Source organism: Caretta caretta, chromosome 5 (assembly GCF_965140235.1).
Source record: "Caretta caretta isolate rCarCar2 chromosome 5, rCarCar1.hap1, whole genome shotgun sequence".
Classification (NCBI taxonomy): domain Eukaryota; kingdom Metazoa; phylum Chordata; order Testudines; family Cheloniidae; genus Caretta; species Caretta caretta.
In genome coordinates, this window is record NC_134210.1 from 75,373,231 (window position 1) to 75,396,936 (window position 23,706).

Consider the following 23,706-nt stretch of genomic DNA (forward strand, 5'->3'; position numbering starts at 1 on the left):
TACTGTGTAATTTGCCAAATGTATATAATTACTAATCAACAAAGCTGGCAATAATAAAGGGCAAATATTCATCCTGTGACCCATGTGACATAATTCACAGAAGTGTTATGTTGAAAGAGACACTTCTAGAATCATATTTCAACAAGGGTATTTTAGATATACCATAGGTAGAAGTTTATACGTGGGGAAATAAATACCAAGACATCAGTAATCTAGACAGGTTTGTCTTCAAAAAAGAAAAAGAAAATGAATTTGAACCAATCCTGCGAAGACCATCAAGCATTTTTTTTAAACCAAATAAAGCATGTGATCTGTTGAATAAAAAATTTCCTTCTGCTCCCTGTCATATAAATCCTTTCCAAACTTAACTTAATATTTTAAGCCACACACAAAAAATTATCACAAGGAAATGGGACATATTCATTTCAAGGATCATGCCCTCACCTGTATAATATTGTAGCCAATAACTGAAGTAGTATGTGAATGGAAGTACCATGAATATGAGAAAGGTCTGCAAAGCAGCCACAACATTATTTTAAATTTTAGAAATTGAAAATCAGAGTTAAAAGAAAAACAAAACCAAGAAGCAAGAACATGTAAGTTAAGATAAAAGTCTAATGGAAGAGCAAAGATGCTTAAGGCGTACTTGAATGTAATAGGTCTTTTTCTCGCTCAGATTTTCTGACAAGGGTATGTAAAGGTTGCCATAGACTCTCACCTAAATCTGTCCAAATCCAAGGGCGAAAAAAAAAGACAAACAAGAAATGGAAAAGTCAGACTGAGGTAACCAAGCGCAGGTGTCTGGCATATTTATCTCCATTACCTCCTCGCTTCTAGACTTTTCCTTAGAGACACTAAACAAATGAGCAGTAAGTTTTAAAGAAGGTATGAAAGTGAAGCAAGGAAGTACACTGGTTGCCATTTGAAAAGCTTGTTTTCAGACAGGACCTACAAAGAATACAAGGCAAAAATATAACTCTGTAACAGATTGGTAGCTTGTGCACTTTGTTGGGCCTTGATAAGAGAGATTGGAACTGAACATTAAAAATGCACTTTTGCTGAGTACTTCACTGATGTAAGAACTGTACTGAAACATATTTCTTCTTCTACTACTGCTTTAAATGATTAACTCTAATCTCTTAAAGTGCCAGGGTTCAACAAATAGGAAAAAAACGTTTACATTATGGACCAAATTTTCAAGAAGCCTTAAAACTCAACCTCTATTATTGTTTTAATTTGCACCCATGTTTTTGCACTTGCAAAAGAAACTGCAGGAGCAAATATGAGCACTTGTGTCTCTAACTACCCAAATTACAACCACAATCAGTTATTTAGATGTGCAAGTATTCAGATTTATGTCCACAATTCAACACTGGCTGCAAATTTGATGGATGAAAATGGTGTCTGGACAAATGGAGGCCTTTCTTTTAACGACTGATTCCCATCTGTCACTTTTTTTGCAAGTGGAAACTGGCCTGCACATTAAATTCTCATGTCAATGAAGACAACACAATTTCATATGGCCCAACAGTAATCGGGGTTTAGAGCAGAGCATTTCCTTAAACAATAAAAAATGGCCTGCAAATAAGGATAGAAAACTGAGTGCAAACATGCTTGCTTTCTTACATAAATGTTTACCAGTTTGTATTAGCAATACACTAATGATTTAGATGGGTTTTTCCTCTCCTTTATATCAGAATGTCATTTTTGGGGCAGTGAGCAAGGGACAAGGAAAATGTATTACATACAGATGTGTGGCCAAACTTCAGTGTCTCCTTTGGGTATTTAGTATTCTAGCCACAGCATGTTCCTTGACATTTCTGCTAACATCCCTTTGAATCATAATTTTTCTGAATATTGCTTGGCATTTCAGGTAGCAGGGAGTTACAGCTGGGCCACAAGGTTGCATCAGCAGAGCTGGGAAAGTGATCTCGATAATAGTCTGGGTGCAGGAAAGGAAGGCGGAGGGCCAACATGGCTTTAAGCTACCTCTTTACCTCCTGAATTCTGGCCCTACCCACAGAACTTCTTAAAGCAGCACCAAGTCTGCTCTAAATTGTGCTGATCTGTAATGACCTCCTGTGGATCAACCCTGCTGAGACTAGCCATAGTGCAAAGTGACCTGGTCATGCCCCCTACCACTCCAGCATACCACATACACCATTCCACCAGATTTGTGATGCAAGGAAATCCCTTTATTATGGGTGGGGGATGTGTCCCCTTTATATTGCTGGTGTGGTTTAAAGCTTTTCAGTGCATGGACTGTGTCCATATGTGCTTGTACAGAGTGACTGATACTTTTTGAGAACTCTGGGCACTCCTGTAATGTCCTGTTATTTATCATATTTAATATTTATATTGCAGCAGTGCCTCGGGGCCTCCACCAGGTCAGGGATCCATTATGTACAAACATATAATAAGTGACAGTCCCTGCCTAAAGGAGCCTACAGTCTAAAAGACAAGCCATAACAAGGTGCACCAAATTAGCATGTGGCAAGCTAGAGTGTGAATCTACAGTACACAAGGTTGTCACACACAAACTTGCATCCAGAAAATTGTTATATGCCAAAAACTACTTGTGATCACTGCTGCTGACTGGCTAAGGCCTTGTCTACATAGCAAGTTAGTACACAGCAATCCATGGTGGGTACGAAATGTTCCCTAATGTGTTTTGATGTATTCCAGTTTGAAACTAGCTATTGGCACCGTTTCTGGATGCACCATAGCAGAGGTGAATTTTTCCAGAGGATAAGGTGATGACTTTATGGATTTTGAGTGGGTGCTTGTCTCACATATAAGGGGCAGGATGAGAGAAAGTGCAAAAGTGCTTGTGGGATAATTATAGAAATATTAAATAAAAATAACAGTAGTAAAAAGCCTGCATTGGAAAGATTAGCGATCCATATGACTGTGAAAAATCAAAATGCCATATACAAAACAATGTTGATTGTTGATTTTAAAGAGACCCTGAAAATCTTGTTCATGTCTATTCTTACAACATTCATGGATATTTTGGACCTGATTTTTCTCTCGCTTACACAGGTGAGAATCAATGGAATTACATCAGCATTAAAATATGTAAGTGGGATCAGAATCTGCCCCTTTCTACTAGGTAATGACCTTGATCTAGTTGTGTAACTGTATGGATGAAGTTATTTAATATAGAAGTCAGCCTTATTTTGAGTCATTTTGCTGGTCTTTCGGATGAATAATGAAAATTGAAAACAAACAAAACAAAAAATTGAAAACAAAATGTAATAACATATTGATTTTACCCCCAAACTAAATTAGAGAAATGCTGGAGACAAACTGATGGAGAGGGGGGAGAAGGAAATCCTGGAAGAGGAAATGGAAAAGGAAGAACAAATAATTCAGTTACTCAGCCCTGGATTCTCACTCATAGCTCCACATGTCCCTCATTTATCCTATGTGCTATGTGGAGAATGTCGTTTTATGAAGCTACAAATTGTAGGGAGGACACTCTGCCTCCTACATGCACACACAAAGGGCAGAGCAATACAATAATCAAAAGTGGGGAAGAGGTCTCCCCTCCATTGACTTGATGAGCATTGCAGTACTGTATATTTATGGCCACACTTCTGATTTGCATTTTCCCTTTACTCATTTTATGTGGAGATATTGTATCATTCAGCCCAATAAATCACTGGAGAAAAATACAGTGAGGAGCAGGACTGAGTTATGGACTCATTCAATTAAATATTCTGGAGGGTTTGATTGCTTTAGGCCTGAAATTGAACAACATCTTAGTAAAACTAAAGACATAAAGGAATGAACTCTGGTAATTGCTTATTAAATTTTCAAACCCCAATGACAACAACAAGTTTAAACTGATTGCTCAATATGTTTAAAATAGACATTGCTAAACATTCAACAAAACCACACCAGCACAGCTTACAACTAAACCTTATTGAATAGATAAGTATGACACTACTTTGTTACCTCTGGAGAGTTTAAGACAATTCAATAAGGCTGACTGGAATGGATCAGATTAAATTGCTCTGTGGCAAATGCATATAAGCTCAGTTTTTGTAGTGAACCTTAACTCACTTTAGTGTTTAGGTAGAATAATATAAAACCTAAAATCTCCCTATATGCACATTATGGCTTTTAACAAATGCAAATCAGTTTGAAAAGGCTCCCTACCTTATTTCCATTTTAAATACATGGTACAAGCTTTCAGATGACTTGCATTCTGTTAGCTATTGAGAGGAGCTGCTGCTTTCACTAGAACAGATTTCAGCATAGCAGGTGGGGGCGGGGGGGACGGGCAGTGGATCAAGGATAACTCCAAGCAAAGCATTTTAAAAATCACTTTGATGATGGGAGAAGGAGAAGACAGAAAGGCAGATGGAGGAGTAAGAGGAAAAAATATATGGGAGAAGAGAAGAATGGAATTGAAAATAGATTGGAGGGAGATTTCAAAAAGCACCTGAGGGATTTAAAGCCCAAATTCCATTGAAGTCATTTAGGAGCACAAGTCCCACTGGTTAAGATGTCCCACTTCTCATCTGCAGGGAGATTTTCAAAATGCCTAAAAGATAAGGGGAGCAAAAGTCCCACTGGTTTTCAAAAAGTACTTTTGCTCCTAACTCCCTTAGGGATTTTCAAAATCTCTCACCCAAGTTGGGAAGAAGTGGTGAAATAAACAAGGAAAGAAGGAATTGAGAAAGAGGACAGGAAGACATATGAAACCATGCACATTTCGATAATTAGGCACAAAGGGGAAGCTAGAGTGCTAGCCGTAACTACTGGTATTTTTTTTTCTTGACATATCACAGCCTTAATGGAAATCAAATACAGTTTTCCTATAAGTAAGCAGTGTACAGACTCTCTGATCAAGCCTGTGAAGCTAAATACATTTGCTTGACTGTTCCTCACAGGACATGCTATATGAGACACTGTCCAATAAATATAACAAAAGATATGAAAGAAATAAACTTCAGCTCTGCCAAGTAAACTAAGCAGCTTGAAGACAAGAACCAACATGCACTCCATTGTCACAGCAGGAATACTTCCACTGCTTTGAACATACCAAGGACTGAATTATTTGGCAAGCAATGTGGGGAACTATAGCTTGTTGCCAACTGCTGAATTTAAGGCTGCTTTAGATTAGATTGCAGATGTACAGCATTTAAAGTTCATTGTTTAAACATGGATTCATGGATCACTTTAAAGGCAGCCCAACCTGTAAAGTTAAGAAGTGAATGTTGACTAAATTACAGATTAACTGGATGTCTAAAATGCATCAGAAATTGCTTTGCATTTATAGTAAAGACAAAACCTTTTGAGCTTTTGCTTTACACTCTGGTTCCTGACAGATGACCCAGATGAGTTTTTATGTACAATGGTGGAATGAGTTGTCTACAAGGATCATTCTCTCTTTTTAACTCTTTTGTATCAAGGAATGAATAAAATTGCTAGTATAGCTGTTTAGGAGAAATTAAACTTTCTGCACAGAGGAGAAAAGGTAACAGCCTTCTTATGTTTTTATTTTCCTCTGATAGGACTCCACATAGGAAGATTAGGATATTGATTTCAGTTTTTCATGGCTGACGTATCAAGGGAATGTTCAGTTTGTTATTAGGCTGACATCTATTATTTTTGACATTACTGGTTTGAGAAAGAGCAAGTGGCAAGCATAAACTAGAATCAAAGTCTAATTTTTAAACATAAATTGAACTATTATTCTCACCCTCATGGGTCAGAATATAGATTTCAGTGTCTCAGTAGATCTGTATTTTATGTGCAGTAATTCAGCTACAGAACAGTTAGGAGCTTTCTTAGGTTATCCATGTAAATGTTTTTTAATCCTCTTCCTTTAATGACTCAGACCTTAAGTCCTTTACCAAGTTTCCTCCCTCCCCACATCTAAATAAGTCAATCTTTTCCTTGCAAAGCGGTAATTGTATCACACTGTTGCCAGCTCTCATAACACTGGATGTTTTACTTCAAGCCCCAGCTTGTGGAGATAAGTGATTACAAGAGAATTTCAATATTCATTTTTTTTTAAAAGTAACTTTCTAGCCTTCATGGTTGTGGAAATAAGCTTGAAAGTGTGACCCTATTCCACCTTCAAGACCCAGAAACCAGAAGGCAAATAAAAAACCTAAAGTGTGTTTAAAAAGAAATAACCTTCCATGATTTTTAAACCAAACTCATGATTTTTTAATGTTAGCAATACTGTGTTATACATATTTTGGGAATTGTACGTTCAGAATGTAACCCCCTCCCCCTTTCAGTGTTGCTTCCCTCCACTGTCTTCCTTCCTTATTGTCTGGGTACACCGCAAGAAGGACAGGAGACACTTGTAATGGATTTTAATCAGGCCGCAACTTTATTACATAGATGTCTGGGACTACCTGGCAGATAAAGTGTACAGTGCAGCCAAATCCATGTTTATTCAAATCAATTCTCCGAGCTTTTCACCAGCCCCCCTTTGTTTCCATCCAGGTCCCCCAACCGACCCATGGTTTGGACCTTACCATCCACCACCCTTGTAAGAGGGTTAAGGTGGGCTATGAGAATGGGGAGGGTGGAAAAGGGGGTTGGCTCCCTGCCGTACCAGACTTGCCCCACCCAGGTTACGTATCTTTATGCCCTTCGGACCTCACATTCTTGGGGGAGGGAGGGCGAGTCACTGCTGCAAAGCTAACCACCGAGCACCTTTTTTACAGCAGTTTCTGACCTCCTTTCTCCCCCCACACCCATGCATCATAAAGCAGAGCTGTCCTTCCTGGGTAAGCTCCAGACAAACTCTGCCCCACCTTAGTTGTGGTGCAGTCACTCTCACCTTTCACCAGATTCCTGCCCCTCAATTTCACTTCCTTCCTATTTCTGTTTTGGGAAGGTAGCCTTTCTGCTTCCTGCTCCATGATCATCTATCTTCTATCTCTTCCTGTCATGATGTGTGCTATTCCTTCCTATCACTTGACATAAAACACAAGCTTAAAGTCTCCTCATTTAACTTCTTTTTAGCTATAAACCCAAATGACAATCCCAGATCTCAACGTCTCCCAAACTTTGGCTAATTTTTAATCTGAACTTCATGGCTCAGGTTAATCTCTGCTTTCTTTCTTGGACAATAGCATTGATCAGAGTGAAAACTCAACATCACACCTTTCTTAAGAATAAGAGAAATTCTCCCCACCCTTCCTCCTACAAATACTAAGCTACATAGAATATAGCTTCTCATCTCTACAAAAGAGGGAAGTTGTGTTTCAGTAGTACCCAAGAGTTTTTTATTTGCAATACCAAAAAAGGTGCAGTTCAACTGGCATTTAATATATAGAAAGGAGAAAACAAAAACCCCAAACCACACTGCTCTCATTTGATAACATACACAGGGACAACTCATTGTAAGCAACAGCAGGGGAGCTACCTCTCAGACTGAATTATTTTGACAGTAGTCATGGCCTTTGAGAATAAAGAGTTTGAAAGAGTGAAGTAAAAATGGAACATACAGTAGTCAGGCCAAGAATGGAAAGCTGCATTTTGTTGTGTGCCTTTCAAATCTTAGGCCAATGGTATCTATAGAAATCTTTACTGGAACATTTTTCCAGAGTGGTATTGGCCTGAAGAGGATATTATTTTTATTACTCAATTTAGTTAGAAAGCTCCAAGTTGTGTCAGTGGCAGGGTAAGTCTGAATTAAGTGATATAACGGTGCTTCTCTCCTGGCTTAGCAGGTAAAAATGTGTTTCCTCCCTTCTTTCCTTGCTTTTGATTAATATTTCCTCTCAGGTCCAGAAAAAAATATTTCAGGATTCGGCACAGCTACTTATACTCTTAAGAATTTCCTCATTTATGATTGAAATCAGAATTTCCCTGAGTTGGATTCAGATTTTACATATGGTATATACTAACCTTAATTGTAGCAAGTGACTGGAAAGGATTAAGTATTTTCCATATCAAGGGTATTCCATAAGTGAAGTTCAAAACCAACCAAGCATTTTGTGCTAACATGAAGGATCTAATTTAAACCTATAAAATCAGGGAGAGTTAGTTATAAATGGTTTCAGAGTAGCAGCTGTGTTAGTCTATATTCGCAAAAAGAAAAGGAGTACTTGTGGCACCTTAGAGACTAAGCAATTTATTTGAGCATAAGCTTTCGTGAGCTTTTGTGTTAACACCCATTTTTTCATGTTGTGTGTGTATATAAATCTCCTCACTGTATTTTCCACTGAATGCATCCGATGAAGTGAGCTGTAGCTCACGAAAGCTTATGCTCAAATAAATTGCTTAGTCTCTAAGGTGCCACAAGTACTCCTTTTCTTTTTAGTTATAAATGAGACTCTATGCTTAACTCATTCCCCTGTGTCCCTTTTTAAAGTAAGAACTAAACAGTTTAAGAAAACATCAACAAAATTGGCATTGAAGGAAAGGTCTCACTATAGTAGATGACAACAGTTTGTTGTAGGCTTTCATGTAATTTCATGAACTTCCTGAGATGATTGTTTACCTAATTACACATTGACAGTACACAGAGGCTTTTTAAAATATGGATTGTTGACACAATGGACAGTAATGGCTGTATAGTCTCGTGTATCCCTGCTGCTTACTTAGGGACTCTTTAATAAGACTACATTTCATTCCTTAGCTTTTGTACTATCAACTGATTATGAACACAAAGCAGCTGGTCTGGTTCATTGCATTAGTGAAATACTGTGCACATGCTACAAATACTCACGAAACATTTGTTGAAAACAAATAATTGGACATGGAATAAAATAAGGGTCACATTCAGCGAATCTCACTAATGCTTACTCAATGAGTAGCTCAATGGTGAGTTTTTAATCTTGTCCACAAGGCTATATGCTGAGTATTACCTCACTCCGAAAGAGTAATTGTGACAGGATCTACACAACACGAGTTAAGGTGCCAAAAGCCATACATTTCTAAGGGTTTTCCCCACCTATCCAAATGCACTGCATTTAATTGAGAGTGAAAGTAAAAACAACACAGACTGAACAAACTCATTTTAGCAAAGGGTCTTCCAGATCCTGAGATCGCTAGAATTAGGAACATGTTACGCTTATCTTTTGTGTCAAGCCTGCTTTTCTTTTCCTGGTGGGTGAATGGTTAATAGGGAAAGGGTTAGTACTGCTACCCAGTATAGACAACTGAAAATGAATGTTTGTTTCTTTGTGATGCCTCCAGATGCCAAAGTAATGGGCACATTATAAGTGAGTCAGTAAATATATAAATGATAAGTGCCTTGCAAAATTTGACCAATAATCAAAGACATCAATACTTGGTTAAAAATAAATAGAACTTAAATGTAAGAGCTTTAAAAATGCCCTCTGGGAGTGAAGTCCCATCAATAACCTCAACTCATTTCCAGTATGGCAGAAAAATGTCTCCACTAAAACAGAAGAGCAAACATGAAAGTGGTAAACATTAAACCAATTTTACATAAATACTAGGTCCTTGAAGATCTTTTGCTTTTAGGAAGATGGAGGTGCAACCCAGGTTGAAGTTGAGCCAGAAAACATAACAGTGTTTATTGTTCACAATTGTAAGGATCAGGTTGCTGGTTTTCAAGGTTTCAGACATTAAAGGCACATTTCTAGGGCTCACCTTTCCTAATTATCTTTTAAGCAGCAGTCACTGAGCAGAAATAAAACTGACAGGTTTAAGAAACAGATAAGTCCCAAGAAGGTCTCAGATTCATTCTTCAAAGGAAAAAAAGCAGTCCTTCAGGACAAGACTTACATAGCATGACCTTGTTTTCTATAATCCCCCATTATATATGCTGAAAATATTTTAGAAGTCTTTCATATGATGCAATAGACTGGCCCTGTGATCACTGGATGAAGGTCCTGATCCAAAGCAGATAAAAGTCAAAGGATAAGACTCATTAAACCTCATTGTCATCAATAAAGTAGTAATAAATAAGAATAATAATGCTCTTATACCATTCAGAATGCTGCTGCAAAGATTATTTTCCTAGCCTGAAGCTTCAACCATGTTACCTCTTTCTTTGTCTCCCTCCAGTGGCTGCCTCTTCTCTACCATACTAATCACAAGCTACTTAGCTTCACTATCAGGGTTCTTCATGACTTAGCCTCACCCTACCTATCATCTCTCATTCACTATTGAAAGGTCAACTCTGGCCTCTGATCAGCCAACAATACCAGCCTCCATTGCCGACTTAAGTTTTCAAATAAGTACCTTTGTATTTTCTCCCCTGCTGCCCCTCATGCTTGAAAGGAGCTCCGCGTAAACATCCACAAAACTCACTCATTATGCACTGAGATCACTGCCTGTCAAGTTGACCAGTATTGTCTCACTGTTTGCTTATCCTCCCCTGTGTGTATCCATCTGTTCTCTCTTATCTGATACTTAGAGTATAAACTCTTTGGGGCAGGGACTGTCTTTTTGTTCTGTTTGTTCAGTAACTGCCGAGGTGGGGTCTGCTCCTGGGGCTTCTAGGTACTATGATGATAAGTGATCCTGTGCTTTCCATCCGTAGATCTCTAAACAATTTAAAAAGGAGTTCCATATCATTATCACCATTTTATATATGGGGAAAATGAGGTACAAAGAGGAAAAGTGATTTGCCTAAGGTCACTCAGACCACTGGAAGAGCTCAGAACAGAACCCACATATTCTGAATCCCAGTCTAATGCTCTATCCACTATACATTGCTGCCTGCCAACAGGAGCCTAAGTCTCAAGCTCAGCTGCTCTCAGTTTTACACTGGCAAAATTGTCTATATTCATATCAATTATATCAAGAGAGTCTTAGAACTTAAGTTTCTGAAGAGCCTCCATGCTGTAATCTTCAGAACTACTTGAGGTACAATCTTTCCTCTGTGGAAAGCACTGAGTAAGTTTTCTTTAAGAGCATAATCCTTTCCAATTGCTGATTTTCTGATGGCTTTCAGGGGAACTGAGGGCACCCACTTACTTGGAGAGTTGGGGACTGAAGTTATTTTCTGTTCTGTTACTCTCTTCAGTATTATATCAGGCAGGTCATTCAGAAAAAGTTGTGGAATTATAACTGGAACAAAGTAAGTATAAAATAAATGAGAGAACTGAATATTCAACTATCCAGATGCATTCATGGTCTTACAGCTATTAAGCTAGCAGGCTGAAAACTATGGTGGGTCAAAAACTTCCATTTAAACTTTTTCAAAGAAAAATTGAGTGGAAAAACTGAACACACAAAAAAACACCCCAAAATACTGTATATTTGGCTGAATTTTTTTTTTGGTGTTTGTATTTCTGCCTCTTCTCTCCCCCCAAATCAAAATTTTCCATAAAAAATGCAGATCAAAATTATTTTTGTTGTCACTATCCAGATTTTCCATGGATCAACAAAACCCAACATTTTTCTACCCACTCTACTGAAAATAAAATGGGGTAAAGCCAATACAATGTTCACACCTTTATAAATGTAATAAGAAGGTCAACATAATTTTAAAAATATTTCATTATTTTTAAAAAGTCACCTCAGAGACTGCACAAGTGGCAGAAGTTGGAGCTGCAGCTTGTCCTCCCCACCACCTCATTGTGTCTGAGCTCTGCTCACTCACAGTCAAGAATCTGGCCCACATGTATTTTACTAAATATTATGTTCTTGAATTAATCATGTTTAAGTGATACCATCCTCAATAGTTTAATCTGGTTCAATGGCTCTAAATATAGATTTGCTCCCTGTCTTGCAAGAGATAAGTGGAAGTTATCTGCTGTTGCCCTTGTTTAATGTTCTGACTTCAAAGGACATAAAAAGGGATGCATAAGTCACTTGAGAGTGCTGTTGGAGAATCCCACTTGAAACATATTCATAAACCATGAATCATGTAACATAATCTTCAATGTGAACTTGGAAAACCATGCCACCAACCTCTGACTGATGGCAGACTAGACAGATTAGTTTATTTTCCACTGATCCACCCATGGAAGATATAGGATAGATATTTATATAGCACATATTGGAGTGTGCAAAATCTCAGATGCCACATTGTACATTCTCAAATAGCTTTATGCTTACAATCACTTCCCAGACCAACCCATTCTTCTTTATCTCTCTTGTCTCTTTCTCAAAGCACAAGAGTCTTCAAAGGCAACCACAACATCCTGTCATACCGCAGTTAAATAAAATGATACTGCACCATACTGTAGATTCAGTGTGTATATTTGGGAGTCTCCTTTGGGTCTTGACAGCCTTTAGAATGGAAGAGCGACAATTATGTATGTAGCTAATGTTAAATGGGAAGAAACATTTCAAATTACCATGATGATATTAGTGCTTTATGTCATATACCTGGAAGGAGAACACAGATATGTGGTTTCACTCAGCTCCAGCCATATATCTCTAGCTATAAAGCTAAAGTGCTTTATTAGGCCTTGTCTACGCTATGGGAGGAGATTGATCTAAGTTACGCAACTTCAGCTACGTGAATAACGTAGCTGAAGTCAACGTACTTAGATCTACTTACTGCAGGGTTCACACTACGCGATGTCGATTGGAGACGCTCTCCCGTCGACTCCTCTTGTGCTTCTCGTTCAGGTGGAGTACAGGAGTCGATGGGAGAGAGATCTGCAGTCGATTTAGCTAAATCAACCTCTGATGCATTGATTGCCACTCGTCAATCCCTTGGTAAGTGTAGACAAGCCTTTAGTAAGAAATAGGAAGGGACACAGAAGCATCAACATTACCTCCAGGTTTACTGAAGCCTACACTATTAACCATTTAAGGAATGCTTAATTTTGCCATGCAGTCATTTCAAACAAGACTCTTGCTACGACTCAGTCTCCTTTGCCTTCAGATATTTACATGGCTGCACTGCTAGCTATCACTACATCTATTAGAAATTATTTTATCTTCCTTACAAGTAACATAATTGAGAAGGGGGGAAAAGCTGTTTTTTGTTATGATGAGAAAATAAGACAAGATAACTCAAAAGCTATGTCTAATAGTTTGCTGGATGTCTTTGTTCATTGCATGTCACATAGCAAGGATATATTGAAAGCAAGGCAGATGTCATTAAAAGCACAGGCTCAGATCTGATAGGAACTTATTTCAAATAGACTAAATGGGAATGGAGACTTTTTGCTAAAATGAAAATAACCAGGAGATTAAGATCACTGGTAATCTATTCAGGTGAAAAAGAAGTAATAACATAACAAAAAGGCCCAGATTTTGAAATCTGCCATGTACTGTATAAGATACACATAACTGTATGAAGTTGCAAGAAAGGATAGAAGCCTATGAAAACCCATCTCTCCACTTATGTGATTGCATTAATTGGCGGAGTTCTCAAGTGTAATTGAACCTGTGTGAAAATATGTGGTCACTTTGTATTTCAATATAGCATAATGTAAATAGTGTATGATAACTCACTGCAATTCACTTCAGATTTCTTTCTAAGCAGAAACATGCTTGCCGGAATCTGCCAAAGTCAACATCTGAAAAAAGGGGGTGGGCTTTTACATATTAGACACATAGAAATATCACTTATTTATCTCTTTGACAATTAGAATGAGTAGCTCTAGCGATAGATTCCAAGTTTCTTCATGTGCTGAAAAACAATACATAATAGATATAGATAATAGCACTGTTCAGCCTTTCCTATGCATTTTTTCCCTAAAATTATAGCTTGTATCTTATCTCTAAAATTAATTGAAGATAGAAGCTATGAATTCTAGGTTTGAATTAAATACACAATTTGTGATCCCTCTGAAAAATCCATTTCAGGCTTGACATGATGGTAAAATACATCTGAAGATAACAAAACCCAGGATCCTCTGAGGCTAGAGACATTGTACTTCGAAACTCACAAGCACTTCTCTTCTAGTTCTTAATTGTGTTATATAAATAACAAGGACACCTACGGTATGCAGAGTGACATCACATACAGTATGAGAAAGGGTGATCACAGCATTACATTAAAACATGGCAAGTGTAATAAACAAGCACCTCAAAGCTATAAAGATACCCTTATTACACTATATAAAACAGATGCTACTGATGCTTTTAAGGGGTAATAAGATGATCTGAGGAGAACACCACAAGAAAAGAGATGCAGTAAATATTTTGGCCTTTGTAAAATGATTACAAATATAAATTACTTTTTCCTGGTGAGTTATTATTTAATAACAGTTTTATGTCCATGGATGTGTGCTGACTACAAATCTGACCGCTTTCCATATACACTGTTGCCTTTGAAAATAGACATATTTGTGGAGATTTACACTATTAAAATTATGAAACTTTTCTATAAAAATCATCATAATTAATCTTGAGAACAGCACATGGTTTTAAAGATCATGTGTAAAGTTCTTCTTAAAACCTGTAGTTCCCACTGATGTCATAAGAACATACATTGCCTTCTATGATGAGATAACTGGCTCTGTAGATATGGGGAAAGCAGTGAATGTGATATAACTTGACTTTAGCAAAGCTTTTGATATGGTCTCCCACAGTATTCTTGCCAGCAAGTTAAAGAAGTATGGACTGGATGAATGGACTATAAGGAGGATAGAAAGCTGGCTAGATTGTTGGGCTCAATGGGTAGCGATCAATGGCTCCTTGTCTAGTTGGCAGCTGGTATCAAGAGGAGTGCCCCAAGGCTTGGTCCTGGGGCCAGTTTTGTTCAATATCTTCATTAATGATCTGGAGGGTGGCGTGGACTGCACTCTCAGCAAGTTTGCAGATGACACTAAACTGGGAGGAGAGGTAGATATGCTGGAGGGTAGGGATAGGATACAGAGGGACTTAGACAAATGAGAGGATTGGGCCAAAAGAAAACGGATGAGGTTCAACAAGGACAAGTGCAGAGAGTCCTGCACTTAGGATGGAAGAATCCCATGCCCTGCTACAGACTAGGGACCGAATGGCTAGACAGCAGTCCTGCAGAAAAGGACCTAGGGGTTACAGTGGACAAGAAACTGGATATGAGTCAGTGTGCCCTTGTGAACTAGGTCTTATTGTGATCTTATAATTCACTTTTGTGAGTGTTCCCACTAGTAAAGCCAAGTACTTGAATGTTCCCAGAAGGTAAACACAAAGAGGCTGCAAATGTAGCCAAATAAAATGTTGCTATAGAACAACTCACAGAAGTTTCCATACCTATTTGTTGAATCCTAACAAAACACATAAATAGTGATTAGCTGCACATCTTGCTTTCTGCCTTCATTTATTTTCCAGGTAATATTTTCAACAGGAACTGGCTTTGACAGCAATGGTTTTGCACAAGCCTCCATAACTTCCCTCCCGTCCATCAGTGAGTGATTCACCATTTACCAAAAGCCCATACATCACATCTACCAAAAGCCCCTACATCATCACAGTTATTTCCTGTTCTAAGTCTGCTAGACTAATTCAAACACCAATGTTATAATAGCTGGAAATGTTACTTTTCCCAATCACAAGCTTGGTAAGACTATGTCTTAAACCTACATCTTTCTCCCTTGGATGTCAACTGCAAATTTTCAATTGACTTCAGTAGGATAGGGTCAGGTTTAGGTGCAGGACCTATTAGGATCAGTGTTGAAAGGGCCATGAGTTTTTAATAACCAGAGGCTTGTGACAGACCAGAGGACTTTTAGAGCAGGTCAAATACCAGGACAAAAAATATCTCTCTATACAATATTTAATAAATATTCTGTCATTCATTGACTAATTTATTTGACAAAGAGCACCTGTGCCACTATAAAGCTGGTTGAATATCACAAATAAAATTATTTGAACAAATTATATGTATAATATTGGCAACATTTGTGCTCTTCCATTGCTTTAGAAAGATAAGAAATCATGTAAAGTTGTTTTTAGAGAAATGGGGATCTCTTGTATTCACTGAGAAGCAGAGGTGTGTGTGCAAAGGTTTAGTCACGCAAAGAGAAAACCCGAAGAAGTTCTGGCTTATTATGATTTCTGCTTGGGTATGGAAATTTTTGCTATTAAAGCAGGAATTTTCAGATAATTCTGTAGAAGAAATCCTTTGCCTCTCACATATCCCTGATTTCAAACAAGATTTCAAAACTCTTTATGGCATGGTCTGTCAGATGAGATACAAGCATTCTGCCACCAGTGGTCTAGCCATCTCCCCTCCCACCTCAGTTGTCACAGATCTTCTGTAAACCAAACTGACAAAGAAGATATTTAGGTGCCAATTTACTGATAAACCCATTATAGGGTCCTAACAACCCATTAAGAGAGTGAACAATGGAAAAAAAAGGTCTCCCTCAGAACATTCCAGAAACACTCTAGTTTTATTAATCTCCATGAATGGATCATCAAATCAGGCCCCTGCCCATAAAAGGAGAGGCGTGCCCAACTCCAATGGCAGGAAATAGACTCATAGAATTTAAGAACAGAAGCAACCATTGTGATCATCTAGTCTAACCACCTGCATATTGCAATCTACAGAACCTCGCCCACTCACTTCTGTAATAGACCCCTAGCCTCTGGCTGAGTTTCTGAAGTCCTCTAATCATGGGGGGAAATTCCTTCCCAACCCCCAAATAGGGTGACCTGTTAGACCCACCAGCCAGACACCTGGGAAAGAATTCTCTGTAGTAACTTAGAGTCCTCCCCATTTAGAATTCCTGGCCATAGGGCATCTTGGGAAATATAGTCTGGTTGGGAAACTGGCCCATAGAGGAGAGTAGGAGCATAAGGCACTCACTCACATTACATCTCCCAGGAAGCACTATAGCAGCATTTCTGAATAATAATAAAAAGTCAGTTTTAGATAAAACCCCCAAACTGTGTTTTTCAGGTGTTTGGTATTTTTTTCTCTCCAGAAAGCAGACACGCCACGTACAAAATTAATGTAGTTCGTTTTAAACCCAATTATCTGTTAAAAACAGTTTTGATGAAAACTTTTCATCAAGTCCTAGTAGTTTGTTAGCTTCATGTTGAGAGTTACACACAATTTCTTTATTTCTTTAAGGTAAACTTCTCCTTAATGCAGAGGCATTCAGAAAAGCAATAACGAACCAGCTTTTCTAACCTATTTATCAATATGCTTGCAGTTTCCATTTCAAGGTATTGTAGAAAAAGCAGTAATAAATCTTGGGCAAATCTTTACCCAAGGTATTTTGATAGAATGTTTTTTAAAAATCAGTTCATACCCATTGACTCTTGCCAAATTTTGTTTCCATAATCTTTCTTTTGTTACTGAACACTTTGGTCTTGTGCCAAACAATACAAATGTTAAATGTGCATGATATCCTTTTGGCTTTTTTGCATCCTTACAGGTCATTATCTGAAGCCATCCATCAAAGGAGCAGAGATTTGTGCTTGTACTATAATGGGTGTAAACAAAAAACATGAATAAGAAGACTCTAAACTACTGAAAGAGCTTTTTTAAAATCTGAATCCAGGATCTGAATTTCACGATCAGTTGACTTAAAATCTGAGAGTCAAACTGTCAGAAATTATGTGGAAGAGTCCACATGTAACTATCGCAGCCCAGGCCCATAACTAATTTTGAGTTTGTTGTGATGTGCAATTCCGGATTTTAAGCAAAACAAATACTATCAAGCTTGTGCATTTCTTAAAAGTGTAAGTGTCACATAAAAGTGCTTCACCTCCTGACACTCTTTTCTGTAGCTTCCTGGCCAGCTGATATGTTCTGCATTTCACATCTGTATTCTACATTTTACAGGTTCTAATCTATCTCTGGCAGTAAAACTGTTCAAGAAGTATTCACCTCTATTATCAAAGATACTGCACGTACCCTAGAAGCACTGTCTCAGGCAGGAATATTAAAACTTAGCCAGAGATTTTAAATAAAATTAAAAGAAAAAAAGCACTCCATAAATAACTGTAAATAAGACTGTAGAAGGTTCAGGACAATGGATTCACAAAGAAGGCTTACAGTATGAGCTACAGAATATGCCTCCTCTAGAAATTCCCTGACATTAGCTGTTTGTTTCTTTTTATTAGGAAGTTTTATGATGCATATCGTTTGCTTGCTTTTTTTGCTATCTTATAATTATTACAGAGATTTCATTTTGGAGGATTCATTTTTTTGTGGCTCCCACTGTGTACTTAGGCTTCCTCCTTGGGTGGTATCATTCTGTTATATATTGATTCTGACCCGGCAGGATACTGTGGTATCTTGCTTCGGATTGGATTACATGTTAAAATGGATAATGTAATGCTGTAATGCCATTTAATCCATAAAAAGGATAGGCCAAGACAGAGAGAGATAAACATTTAAAGTAAGATAAAAAAAAGTTAACCTAAAGCAATTGAATGGCACCAACAAGCCATATACCATCTAAGGCATCAACAAAAGTTCACAGGGGGAAAAAAGTGATTGAGTCTTAAACTATACACATGCCTCACTCTAAGCTCAAATGGATTTACCTGATTTAGCTAATTAGATAAGAAGAGCAAGCAGAAGTTTGACAGCCAGCAAAAACATATCATTTGATTGCAAGTGTTCTAAACAAGGCAATGGAATTCAGTGCTTTCTAACAAAAGATTCTATATGAATCATAATGGTGGTATTGTAGATCTGCAGATGAGATATATCTTAGTAATTTGGCCATGTTGTTATGTAACACCTTGTCATCTTTCAGGCCATTCGGCTGTCTCAATTCCGCTAGTTTGCCTTATAGCACCGTTTGGAAAGAAGGTCACAAACCCTTTCTCCTTTGACTATTCCTTCACTCCTGCTTCCACCCTCCTTAAGGTCAGAAGTAATTTTCTCCCTTTCTGAAGGATCCAATAGTGCTTACCCTTGCTTAGTTAATGTTGCCAAATCCAGGTATCTCAAATAGAAGAGTTTAATGGGCATAGGAAAAAAAACAAAGGGAAAAAAAACCCAAAGTGATAGTTCAAGTCAGATACTAGAAGAAACACACTGCTGGATGGGGACAAAGTCTGTGTTACAAAAGTCATTACTGTGAGCATAGATGAACAAAACAAAAAAATCTCACTCTGAAGGCTGCCAGGACACTTCTCACATTGTCACCTTAGAGTGCCCCTGTGCTTTATACCTGAGCAAGGTATGTGTTATATGCTACAAAGGAAAGGTGCATCTCACCCCTCCCTTGAGATCTCATCCCATTCCATTTCACTGGATACGAAAGGCCAAACTGCAATTACTTTGTGTGTGGATGAAAAGTGTTGAGGAGTGCAAGGAGTCATCCGTCATCTTGCAGAGCAGTATCTATACCCAAAGGGGGTGTGGAGATGGCACAAAGCCTCTCCAGTCTCCCTTTGGGTCAGGGCAACTCTTACTTGGTAAATAGTTCAGGATACATTGTGCCAGACACAGACCCTATTGTGGAGGGATGCCACTAAACCCTGCACAGTAATACAATGTGCTTCTTCCTGTTGTCCAGACACAGTTCATGTTACCTCACCAGTATTTCTCATGGGTTTTATATTACGTTCCTGTTCCAATATTTACAATAATACTGATTTGCACTGAATAAAAAATCCACTGTCACCCAGAGTTTTGTGTAAGGGAGAATGTCCAGCAGTTGATTCACAAAATCTCATTAGCCTCTTCGATTTTTTTGACAAGTCTTGGAAGAGAACTGTTCGTTACCATGCAAATGTAGATAACCCCTATCTCTAGGCTAATTGTCATACAGTACTTCTTTTCATTCCAGTTAAATCTGGCAATTTTCAAGCCAAATCAATTTTCCAAGTCTCAGATGTAATGGACTAAAATAGACATTTAAATTGGAAGATGGCTGCAACCTTAACTACGGTGGTGCTACTGACTCTCCATGGAACAACTCCATAAAGAAGCTTATTTGTACATGTCTTTGCCCCAAAAGCCATACAGTTCAAGGGGGATAGGTGCTACTTAACAAGTTTAAATGTTACTCCCAAAGTACATTTATAGACTTCAGTGGGACTTCATGAAAAGTAAGCATATCAGAACCTGGTTCTAAATAAGACATGACACAACAAAGAGATGACAAGAAATACTAGATATTAGAAGACAAGCATTACAGTAGTGACAGATCATGAGTTGTGCTTAATATTATATATTTTTAAAAGTTTCTTTATAAAATAGTCTATTATATTAGAGTTTGTGGATAGAAAAGGATAGAAGACAGACTATGATTCCTAATAAAGGTGTTGCACATAGCTTTTAACAGAAGGCATAGGAATGCAATTAACGGTTGCAAAAGATAATTTTCATATAGAAAACACTGATGCTGCCTATTTGCCAATTAGGAAGCTAAACTCTACTTTCCATGATCACTTGGGCAAGCAGATCATTTACATAAATGTTTGTGGAAAGTGAACACAAAAGGGATGTGCGTATGGCAAAAGCAATTTCATTTTTAATGTGAGTGAATGTTAATGGCATTTTTTTTTACAGTTTCCCTGACATGACTGTTACCACTGGGGCCGTGATAAGTTCTGACTGTAAGGTATTTTCAATTCCTTTAGGATAAAAATCTCAGAAACCACAAGAAGGTCCTCAATGCAGCAGAATCACTGCATTTCCACTTCACAAGGGGACTAAGAAGTTCTACACAGAATAAAGAGAAAGCTCCCTGGTGTCTAAGGGGTTGTTGGTCAGTTGGTGAGTGATAGCAGCATTGCCCTAGGTGAGACAACAAGCAGTCTGTATGGGTGGCTTGGCTTATGTTTGTATTGGTAGATTTATTCAGGCTCTTCTTTGTGTAAAAGATTTTTTTCCTGTAATCAAAAATATTTTTAGCTAAACAAAAAATATTTTCCAAGTATATGCCTCCCCATAATAAACCACCCTGTCAGATTCTGATTACAAGATGCTGCATTAATAGCACTCCATATGGTGTCATGTTTTGCTTGCAATGGTACATGTTGTTTCTAAGGTTTGTGAATGCTCAGATTTTTATATATTCTAACTCTCTGCCTGTCCTCGGTCTTTGGAAAAATGTGACACTTTTGGAGGTTTACCCAATGCCATCTAGAGCTGTTATATGGAAATGATTGAGTTTTTAGACAAGAACTTAAATTGTTTGACAAAAATGAAGGATTATGTGCTACTGCAATTTACATCTTCTACAGCTGTTTTGGGAATGATGACTTTTCAAAAATTCTACATTATATTCACCTAAGGAATTTGTAAAACATTTTACTCTTTACACAATGACTGGTTCCAAAATAAATCAGACTTGGTTTAGCTCTTATTTTCCATCCAAAACCCATAGATATTTTTATTCCTTTATGGTTTATTCTTTTTGTTTTAGAATTTATTTGTACTGAAGTTCTTAGTTAAGCAATGTTATTAAAAAGTATAAGAAGTAAGATGCTGGCAGAACATAAAAACCCCAAATAATATCACTGGGGTGTATGACTTCCATGAAACGGTCCCTCCAAAATTTAGTTACAGTATCATACCATCAGAGGAAGATTAGCCAATGAGCATTTTACTCAGGGGGGAAATTCTGCGCACCCACTGATTTTTTTTTTTCTCAGCAGAAAATACATTCTGCTGGAGAGATGCTGGAGTTATGCCTTTCGCCCACCATGGGCTGCTGTGGCACCGAAACAGCGGACAGCTGCTCACCAGCAGTAACAGCCGATAGAGAGAGAGCAGAAGGGGTGAGGACAGAGTGGGGCACATGGGACTGCTGGGGAGGGTCACAGACTGGGATTCAGAAGAGCTAATGTGGGGGCAGACTGAGGCAGGGGCAGAATGGGAGTGGGGGTGCAGGGCCACATGGGGTGGGGGAGAGGAGGGGTGGTTGAGTGGGGGTGCAGAGACATATGAGGACAGGGAAAAATGTGTCTGACTGAATGGGAAAGGTTAGGAGTCAAACAGGGTCTGCATGGGAGAGGTTCCCCAACTCCCTAACAATCCTTTCTCTCCCCCTCTCAAAAAACCTGTTCCATACTTTTCCCACTCATACCCAACAACCTTCCAGGTTCAAACCCAGACTCCTTCCCAGAAATTACTTCCCTCTCCCTCAGTTCCTCCATTCCCCAAAGCCTTTGCACTGCTTCTGAGGGGTGCAGAAAATACGTTTCTGTATCGTAGTTTAAATGAATAATTACGCAAAGTTCTGTATTAATATGCCTAGCAAGGACTATATTTGTCAACAACAAACACACAAAAACATTTTCTGAATCTTTTTCATTGCTTGTATTGTTATAGATATACTTGCTGAAAAGGTCTTTTGAAATAAATTACCAAAATAATCGAAACTGGTGTGATTATATTGTGTTATTTTGACCAATAAAATATGAAGAATTTAAAAATAGTGTGTGCAGAATTTTTAATTTGTTGGTGCAGAATTCCCTCAGGAATACCCTTTGTTGTAGTGATGTGTTAAACAGAACATCACTGCTATTGCCACCTAATGACTAGGAAGCATGTTACAGGTTTTCTTCCTACCAGATGCTTCCCTTTCTTACTACTGCTCCACTCTGCAGTGGACTGTCCTTTCAGGGACTCAGCCCTCCAGCCAGGTCACATGTTCAAGTCTACCCTCTCAGGGAATATATAAAACAGGACAGTCTTGGCGATTAATCAAGGGTCTCAGGGCTTTCCTTTTGGTTGGGAGTCATGTGGTCCAGATCCTGTATTTCCCCCAGCTAGATTCCCTGCATCAGGGAGAGACTTCTGTAGTTCTCCCTCTTTAGGGTTTGGTAGAAGAACTCACACCCACACTCTCAACCAAGCTCTGATACAGGACCCAATGGTAGGTAGCTAAGACCTGCACTGTGGAGTACTATGCAGCCACCTCCTTGGAATATTTACTACCAGTCCTCTCTCTTCCCACCTTCTAAAGTAAAGAATTAAACTCCAAGATGAAGTTTTTAACCTTCAGAGAAGCAAGGTCCTTCCTTTGGTGGCTTTGTAAGGTCACTATCACCAGGCCTCACCTAGCAAGAGCTCCTCTAATGCTCCTTTCCAGGAGCTCAGGATGTAGGTCAGCTCATCTCCCCTGTCTGCCAGCTTCTAAACTACTCTGGTCCCCTTCTTAACTACTCCTCTAGCCTGGGCATGCTTTCCAGGTGAGTAGGGCAAGGCCACCTTGGCCCAGAGTAGCTCTTTAGCCCTTTCCTTTCCAGAGTGGAGTTTGCATACCCCATCACATGATGTAATGCTTGTATCTTGACATTGTAATGTATTGAAGAATGCCCTCGACTGGAAGGCATCAGAATTTCTCAAAGTATGGCATAACAAATACTACTACAGAGTAGAATCCTATGCTATTGCAGCAGAAGGATCTGATTTCTACCCCTGCTGTCACTATGAAGTCCTGAATGTCATGGTGTGCATTATAGTGACAACTATGACAGTGCAGGTGCGGATAGAACTGTTAAAAAATTTTCTGAGGAGGTTTAGTGGATGGACCAGGCAAAATTGGAATTCTTCCTCTCCAGCTGAATTATGTAGATTCAATTAAGTTCAGTTGAATTAGTCTCTTGTTGTTGATAATGTTGTTGTAGGTTTTTTGTTGGTTTTTTTGTTTTGTTTTTCCTTTCTGTCTCATCTCTGGACTCTTTGGGCCAGATTTCAAATCCTGACCTCTGTATTTGCCCACACTGTACCCAGAGTTTTGTCATTTAGGTGGCTAAGTAGCTAATTATGCCCACATTTCAGATAGTAAGAAGCATGAATCGTCTGAATTGCACCTGTAATTACTCAAGTGGAAAAAGGGAGGCCTAGTTTAAGGCCAGACTGAAAATTGGGCCCTTAAATACCATTATTCCAGCTAGGTATTCAATGATATGTGAATCAACATGTAACAAAATAAACAG

At 38.4% G+C, this 23,706-nt stretch overlaps 1 long non-coding RNA gene across 25 annotated transcripts in view; it reads right to left on the bottom strand.

Annotated features, from left to right (window-relative positions):
- The window catches only part of LOC125636788 (uncharacterized), a 409,942-nt gene that overhangs the window by 65,905 nt on the left and 320,331 nt on the right, over positions 1–23,706 (bottom strand). For 17 of the 25 annotated variants that reach the window (XR_012668517.1, XR_012668515.1, XR_012668505.1 and 14 more), the window contains one exon: positions 10,930–11,022. The exons of the other annotated variants lie outside the window; for them this stretch is intronic. This is a non-coding gene — a long non-coding RNA (uncharacterized LOC125636788). The remainder of the gene's footprint in view (positions 1–10,929; positions 11,023–23,706) is intronic. 25 annotated transcript variants of the gene reach the window in all.